At 41.9% G+C, this 8,347-nt stretch overlaps 2 long non-coding RNA genes across 2 annotated transcripts in view; both read left to right on the forward strand.

The window, feature by feature from the left end:
• LOC117961464 overlaps positions 1-1,654 on the forward strand; it is a 12,427-nt gene extending 10,773 nt beyond the window's left edge. Inside the window, exon 3 of the long non-coding RNA XR_004660407.1 lies at positions 1,488-1,654. This is a non-coding gene — a long non-coding RNA (uncharacterized LOC117961464). The remainder of the gene's footprint in view (positions 1-1,487) is intronic.
• A 2,230-nt stretch (positions 1,655-3,884) lies between these two features.
• Positions 3,885-5,309, forward strand: LOC117961462. The gene is made up of 3 exons (XR_004660405.1): positions 3,885-4,015; positions 4,462-4,876; positions 4,910-5,309. It is a non-coding gene; the product is annotated as an uncharacterized LOC117961462 (long non-coding RNA).
• Positions 5,310-8,347: the final 3,038 nt, after the last annotated feature.

Below are 8,347 nucleotides of genomic sequence, written 5' to 3' on the forward strand. Positions count from 1 at the left end.
TGTGTGTGTGTGTGTGTGTGTGTGTGTGTGTGTGTGTGTGTGTGTGTGTGTGTCTGTGAAACAGCCATTTCCATCACTTGCACTTGTGGAAACCTGAAGAACAGGGACAAGTGTGTGTGTTTGTGTATGTGTTTCTCTATGTGTGTGTTTGTTTGTGTGTGTGTGTGTGTGTGTGTGTGTGTGTGTGTGTTTAATTTCCTACTCTAGCCGTTCATATTTTTAAATCGCCCAGGAGCAAATAGGAACCAGACTCCCTTCACATTTTGGTAACAATTAACTTCATTTTAGTTCAGTATGCACAAGCAATGAGTGAGGGTTAGATGTGGTGTGGCTAATTAGAGGAGCACCTTTTTTAACGAAGGCTCATTTCTGCCATGTTTCTTTCTGCTTTAAAAAAAACTGTTTTTACCTTTTTTTAACACAAAGCCACAAGGCGACCACAGAGAGTAACCAGTTAACTCCTTCCCAGAAGACCCGCGTACACTAACCGCCTGAGCTCTGAGGGCATTTTAACACATCATCCTAAATCCACCTTTTTAAGGTATTTGTAAATAACTGATCCGTGTGTGTTCATATCAAAATGTTCAGAACAAACTCAGCGTTCTGTAGAGTGACGCCCAGATCTGTCCTGGAGCAACGTGTGAAGAGATAATTTGGAAAGCTAAAGCTGAAAATTCCTCAAACCTCTTTTGAAGAAAAACTCTGTGAGTGTGTGTGTACATGCGTATTTGTGTCTCTCAATGTGTGTGTGTGCGTGTGTCTGTGTGTGTTTGTTTGTGTGTGTGTCTGTCTCTCTCTACGTGTGTGTGTGTTTTTGTCTCTCTATATGTTTGTCTGTGTCTGTGCAAGTCTGTGTGCGTGCGCGTTTGTGTGTGTGTTTGTGTCTCTCTTTGTGCGTGTGTGTGTGTTTCATTCTCAGATGGATGAACTGTTCAAGTAAAGTGAATATAAAATATATTGTATTTTTCATGTAGTGTTGAACACACGCAACCCCTGATAATTCCACAAGTTGGTAAAATGACTTTCTTCTTAAAATTGGACTTTAATATTAATATTCACATTGTTTTCATCGTATTTCGACGCCACTAGTCTGGACCGAGCGTATCAAAAGGGACGCTGATAGTCCCGACAAAGCGTTTAGGTAAAGCATGTTGTATGACTCTAAAGGAGACGTTTAACGTCAATAACAACGACAAAGGCACCTGACCAAGCGCCTGTCTTTTACGAGATGAAAAGTCGCCTTGGTGTTCAGACTGCGGCCTCACTGAAAAAAATCAGACCTGGGAATGGAAATGGTTTAAGTCAGACCTGGGTCTGATCCCGGGACTACATTTGGAAGTGGTCTACGTTTGACTTGGGTCTCATTCAGGACCAGATATGGAAGTGGTCTAAGTCAGACCTCGGTCTGATTCAGGACTACATATGGAAATGGTCTACATCTGATTTGTGTCTCCTTTAGAACCAGATATGGAAGTGGTCTAAGTCAGACCTGGTTCTGATTCAGGACTAAATACGGAAGTGGTCTACATCTGATTTGGGTCTGATTAAGGACTTCATGTGGAAGTGGGCCAGATTTAAGTGTTCACACTACTTCTGAAGAAGTCTGACCTGGTCCGATCTGGGCCACTGTGGCCTGCAGTCTGAACGTAGCCCAAGGCACATTCAAAATTAATTAACTAGAGAGTTTTTTTTAAGGTGAAATCGCTTCCAGAGAAGAGCCAAAAACAGCCTGTATAGCAGTAGGACCCTCTCACTAGGAGTGTTGGTTTAGTCTAAACATAGCCGTGTGGTTAAATGCAATCTTCCTGCCTTCATCATAAAGAGGTTTTTAAACAGCAGTGGCAGGGCCCACCATCACTAACTACACCCTAAACCCTGCAGGCGACAGGGAAGTCCTGTCTGCTGACATGTGCTTACATAATGTTCTGTATTTTCTTCATGTTCAGACTCAATCCGACTGAACTGAATGTATCTCCTAAAGAGTAATGGAATTGTATCACAGTCTGACGTACTGTATATCCAGTCCCTCCAGAAAATTTTTTTTTTGTGATTGTTTGGTGCAAAAAATCTTTGATTATGCTGCATGTGTTTTTTTTAAATGCGATGGAATATGCGTGATATTTTATGCAATTCTATGCAATGAAATTGCGGGAACTTGCAAAAACTGCGGTTTGATGAAAAAGAACTAAACAGAGCTGAATTAGCAGAAATTTTATGCATTTCTGTCACATCTACAGCAGTCAGATTCACTGTGAAGGAATCACTGCACATGGGGAGGCACTTTTTATGACGTTTTGAACATGTTAAGAGGCTAAAAACACTTTTAAAACTTGCCCTGTTTAAGCCTGTTGGGTGCTAACTCTAGCAGGAGGATAACACGGTGTAGACAGCAACGATTGGTTTCATTTTTCTCGCTACTGATAGCACTCCAAATGTACAAACAACAAAGCTAAAATCGACTGGAATTCTCCTTTTAAGCCCCCCCACCAACTCTATGCACAATGCAATTGGCCGGACTAGTTTGGTTTTTCCAGGCCAACGGAGACGGAGAGTTGCTAGACTGATCCTGGCTGCACATTACATTTGCTACCACTTGGGTGCGTCTTGATTTCTATTAGATCTCCATTTTTCTCCAAAAAGTATTAAACCGAATGGGGGGGAAAAAGCATCTGCACACTTAGATCTGTGCGGAAATCTTTTCAGTTAGCAAGCTTTTCTGTCGATGACTGTCTTTCCTGTCGTTAGTTCAGGCAGCAATAAAAAGGTTCATTAAGTTTTATTCTAGTTTGTTCAGTTCCAAACAAACACAGGACTTTTCACCCAGGAGTTCATGTCCCTCTTGCAAAGACAAAGGAAACTTTTTCACTTTACTTTACAAACGGACATACGTCATGTTGTGCGTCACCCGGTAACTTGCAGCTGCACGAAAATGTAAAAGAACATTACTTCGTTGGCAGCCACAGTAGAGTCAAAAAGCACTAAGTCTGTTTCAAAGTATGGTATGGTGGCTCCTGGGCACTGCCGAGGGGCTCTTGAGAAAGACACTGCACCCCCCCAACATCTCTCCATCAGTGCATGTATAGGTACTGAGCATGTGTGTGTAGTTCAGCCCTGTGTGTAATGACAACAGAGTGAAGACATTGTCATTTCCCCTTGAAGGATTAATTAAGTTTACATTATTATTACTATTGTTGTTATAAAACAAAGTTCACATGAACAGAGGGAGTCCCAAGTACAGCAGGCAAAGACTTGGTCCAGAGAACTGAAATTCCAAGGACAAAAAACCAGCAGAGAACACGACTGAAACTGGCCCATGAAAACATGAACACAATGATCTGACACAAGACCAACCAATCCAACTTTATTTGTTAAGCGCTTTAAAACAACCAAAGTGGAACCTGCTGTGCAGAAAAATACAAAAATACAACATAACATAACATTATAATATGAGTAAAAATAATAGCTGGGCAATAAAAAGCAATAAAACTAAATTATAATGTAAGTAAATGTAGGGTCCTGACTGCTTTGTCAAAAGTCATCATTTTTAAAGATGACTTTTTTGGGGCCTTTATTTTTGACAGAACAGATTAAGACATGAAAGGGTTGAGAGAGGGGCAATGACATGTAGAAAAGGACACACACACACATACACAAACATATATACACAAACATACACACACACGTGCACACATGCATGTAAAACTAGATCGAAGAAGACGTATGAGTTTCTGCTCCCTCAAAGAGGCCACTGTAACCTTGCTCACATTAACGCCTCCAATGCCTCCAGTATATTATTTAGCATTTCATTTTATGTAAATCCTGTGACAATTTGCGCTTTATTTTGTTGGAAACTTGTTAAAATTAAACGCTGACTTTAATATTTTCTGTGTTGCAGCCATGTTGTCCCGTACGGATTTGGTTCGGTCCGACTGAGGCGGGAACTCAGCCGCTGCCTCTGCACACGCACACAGGACGCCGAGTGTGGGCACTTCTGCTCCGTGCAGACTCAGACACAGTAAGGACACAGAGATGCATACACACACACACACACACACACACACACACACACAAACACACAGTCGTGTCTGGCTATCTTTGTGGGGACCAGTCATTGACATAATGCGTTCCCTAGCCCCTTACCCTAACCTTAACCATCAAACCTAAATGCCTAACCCTCACCCTAACCATGACCTAACTCTAACCCTACTCCTAGAACCAAGTCTTAGTCCTCAAAAAGCCCTTTAACGGTATGGGGACCAGCATTTTGTCCCCACAAAGCTGTCAGGTCCCCATAAGTATACTGTTTTCACAGTTTTTGGTCCCCACAAATGTAGCAATACCTGGTCCACACACACACACACACACACACACACACACACACACACATTCACAGACACAGACAAAAATTTACAGTAAGGACTTAAAGAATGCACTCAAACATTTCCTCTTTTTCTCCCCCAGAGAGGAAAATGCACTGACGAAGAGGAAGACTGACAAACAATTGAAGAGATTCAGAGCTGCATTCTGGGAAAAAAGAAGCCGCCACGCACTCAAACACCAGACCTGAGCCAAAGGAGCAGGAGTCGATTATGCATCAGATATATAAAGAGTGTGTGTGTGTGTATTAAGTCCATGTAATGATGAAGTGCAAAGATAGGACTGCTGCTGTTTTTAACATTTGGCTGACGGCACCCAGGGAGGTGGTTGAACCTGCGACCTTCGTGTTGGCGGGTGATCTCGGATGATTTGTGTGTCTGAGAGATGGAAAACATTTCAGTTACACAGCCTCGGGAGGAGAAAGGCTCGGACGTTTTAATTCTAAATTATTGCTGTTTTCTAAGCCAAAGATCTGTCTTTAAGCGCTGAAATAGACCGTGTTTTTTAGCATTTTCACCCTGGTCTGGGTGAGTTTTTAGGATTTTATTTAACAAACGATCAAATGTGTAGATCATTTTATACAGAGCTAAAAAAATAAAGTATTTTATTAGATAAAGGAGTCTTTTAAAATCTGGCATTTAATATTTCAGGACAGCGACAGATAAAGTTATTAAAAACAACTCAAAGATATTTAACTCTTAAGGGTTTTTTGAGCAAAAAGTTGTAATTTGAGAGAGAAGTTTAAATTTCACAAAAGAAAAGTTACATTCTGACACAGTTGTGATACAACGAGAATTAAGTCAAGGAAAAAAATCACTATTTCATGATACCATGAAAATAAAGTCATGAGAAAACATTTTGAGAGCCGTGTTTTATGTTATGATTTGGTTAGATTGGGTTACATGTGCATGTTTAAATAATTCCTGACTCTAATACCAGCCGGTAATCCTCAAATTTCAAAATTCCATCCCATGCATGACTTTCCGCCCGGATGTCCCGTCCCCGTCCTCTGTCTTTGTGCTGAGGACCATGGTTAACTGCTCCTCAGATCTCTGCAGGGTAAATCCAGACCAATAGCTAGACAGGAAGTGCATCCCATAGACCTTAAATTAAAGGGTTAACTTCTCTTGCTACCCTGGTCAAAAAGAATCCAATTCAACTTTATTTGTTATGGATTTCAAAACGACCAAGGTTGACCAAAGTGTTACACAGAAAAATACAAAAATACTAAAAAAACCTAATACTATAACATAAGTAAAAAATAATAGCTGCGCAATAAAAAGCAATTAAACTAAATAATTAAATGAAGTAAATGATATTGACATCTTACTGTCAAATGCCACAGAGAAGAAGTGGGTTTTAAGACGTGATTTAAAAACAGACAAAGAAGAGGCCTGTTTAATGTGCAGAGGCAGATCAGTCCACAATTTAGGAGCTGACACCGCAAAGGCCCATTCCCCTCCGAGCCTCCGCTTAGTTTTAGGCACACTCAGGAGCAGCTGATCATCGGATCTCAATGCTCGGTCCTCGATGCTCCCTCCTCGATGCTCGGTCCTCAATGCTCGGTCCTCAATGCTCGGTCCTCGATGCTCCCTCCTCGATGCTCGGATCTCAATGCTCGGTCCTCGATGCTCGGTCCTCGATGCTCGGTCCTCGATGCTCCCTCCTCGATGCTCGGATCTCAATGCTCGGTCCTCGATGCTCGGTCCTCGATGCTCGGCCCTCGATGGTCCCTCCTCGAGGCTCCCTCCTCGATGCTCGGTCCTCGGGGCAGAAATAAGAGCTTTGAGACAGCCTTCACAGAGGAGGGACAGAACAAAGAGCTATCAAATAAGTGACATGAGATGCACCTGAACTGTCAAATCAGATTTTTCTCTTGCACGACTAAACAACTTCTGAACAAACACGTGTTCCCCTAAAACAAGTTCCTTCCCAAAGCAAATTGGCCGTGGCTCCGTGCGGAAATTAGCGCCGCACATTTCTCTCTAAAATGTAGCGTAGTAGAAGTAGAAAGTGGCATGAGAAGACTCAAGTAAAGCAAAGAACAGTCCTTCCAGAGATTTTATGTGATTGTTGCAAAAATCCTTGATTATGCAGGTTTTCTTATGAAATTTGCAGGATATTTATGCAATTGTATGCAATGAAATTGTGGGAACTTGCAAAAACTGTGGTTTGATGAAAAAGAGACTGCGTTTGTCACGTAATCATGTCACTTCAAAACGTTCCCATGGCAACAAGGGAAAACGTCTACTCTTGTGTGAAGTAAACCCGACATTTTTCAACGTTCTGCTAAGATATATGTGACTTTTTTGCAATCAAAATGCGGGGATTATGAAATCATGCAAGCCTCGCATTATTTTGCGCAGAAATCAGCAATTTATGTGGCAAAAATACGGCGTACCATTATGCGGACTGATTATGCACTGGATTATGCAATAGCATAATCAAGTTTTTCTGGAGGGACTGATACAAGTAGCTGAACATTTGTACTTAAGTAGCTTACAGTACTGGAGTAAATGATGCATGATACTCGCGTTGGCGGAGGTCACAGTCTGTTTCAAAGGCCGGGGTTATTTTTTTTTAAAGCTGCAGTTGATAGATGTAGACAGCGATCAATCTGCGTTCTCTTCTTTAACGCTGAACACACACAACGATGAACTTCAACAAAAAGGGCTGTTATTCTAACCTCCTCACGCTCACAAGCAACAGTGAAGTAGTTTAAAATGTCGCTGGCAAAATTAAACATCCAACGCGTTTTTGTTCCAGAACAAAATTGTTAAAACATCTTTGATTACATCCACGGGCGTGTCTCGCCGCCAGAGATCAGATCGTTGCAACAACAACTCTGTCTTGGCAAGAAGACATTTAAGATATCCCTCCTGTAATCCTCGTGGTCTGTATAAATCATTTTATTAGCTTCACTTTTGCTGATTTAACAGGGATGATACATTTTAAATGTCCTGTTTGCATCAGAGTTTGTTGGGGTTATTATGACAGGAGAACGTTTAATGCCTATCATACACTAGAAGACTTTGGACAGACTTTGGACAGACTTTGGACAGACTTTTGTCAGGCTGCTTACAGACATTGGACAGACTTTGGAAAGACTTTGGTTAGACTTTGGACCAACATTGAACAGACATTCAATAGACTTTAGACACACCCTGGACAGGCTTTTGTCAGACTGCTGACGGACATTGGACAGGCTTTCTTGAACAGACTTTGGAAAGACTTTGGTTAGACTTTGGACCAACATTGAACAGACATTCGATAGACTTTAGACACACTTTGGACAGGCTTTTGTCAGACTGCTGACGGACATTGGACAGGCTTTCTTGAACAGACTTTGGACAGACTTTGGACAAACTTCAGACAAACTTCGGCCAAGCTTTGGACAGACTTTGAATAGACTGATAGACACAAAGTAGAATGATGTCCTCCCAAATGTGGTTTTACATTGTGGAAGACTACATTCGACCCTTTTGGCTGATCTCTTTACCCGTTATGTTGCGTTGTGCTGGTGTTCTCCCATCCAGGAATGCTGTGTCTACTAGCCAGACTTTCCTCCGCAGCGCTGTGGAGGAAGGTCTGGACATGTGAGACTACAATACCCACACAAAAAAAGCAGATGAAAGCCAACGTCTGGCAACGGGGCATTGACACTGTGAAAGCTTGGGAGGCGGACGCTCCCCATCAGCCCAAATTGGACCGGCTGCCGGCGATCTGCTTGGTGTGGGGGCCTTAATCATATTTTCAAATACGCCGCACTTTTGCGGCATAAATTGCAGATTTCCACGCAAAATAATGTGGGGCTTGCGTGATTTCATAATTCCCGCATTTTCATTGCAAGAAAAGGTCACATATATCTTAGCAGAAAGTTTAAAAATATAGCATTTACTTCACACAAGAGCAGCCGTTTGCCATGGGAACTTTATGAAGTGACGTAATTACGCAACAAGACAAACACAGT

This window comes from Etheostoma cragini, chromosome 18 (genome assembly GCF_013103735.1).
Source record: "Etheostoma cragini isolate CJK2018 chromosome 18, CSU_Ecrag_1.0, whole genome shotgun sequence".
Classification (NCBI taxonomy): Eukaryota; Metazoa; Chordata; class Actinopteri; order Perciformes; family Percidae; genus Etheostoma; species Etheostoma cragini.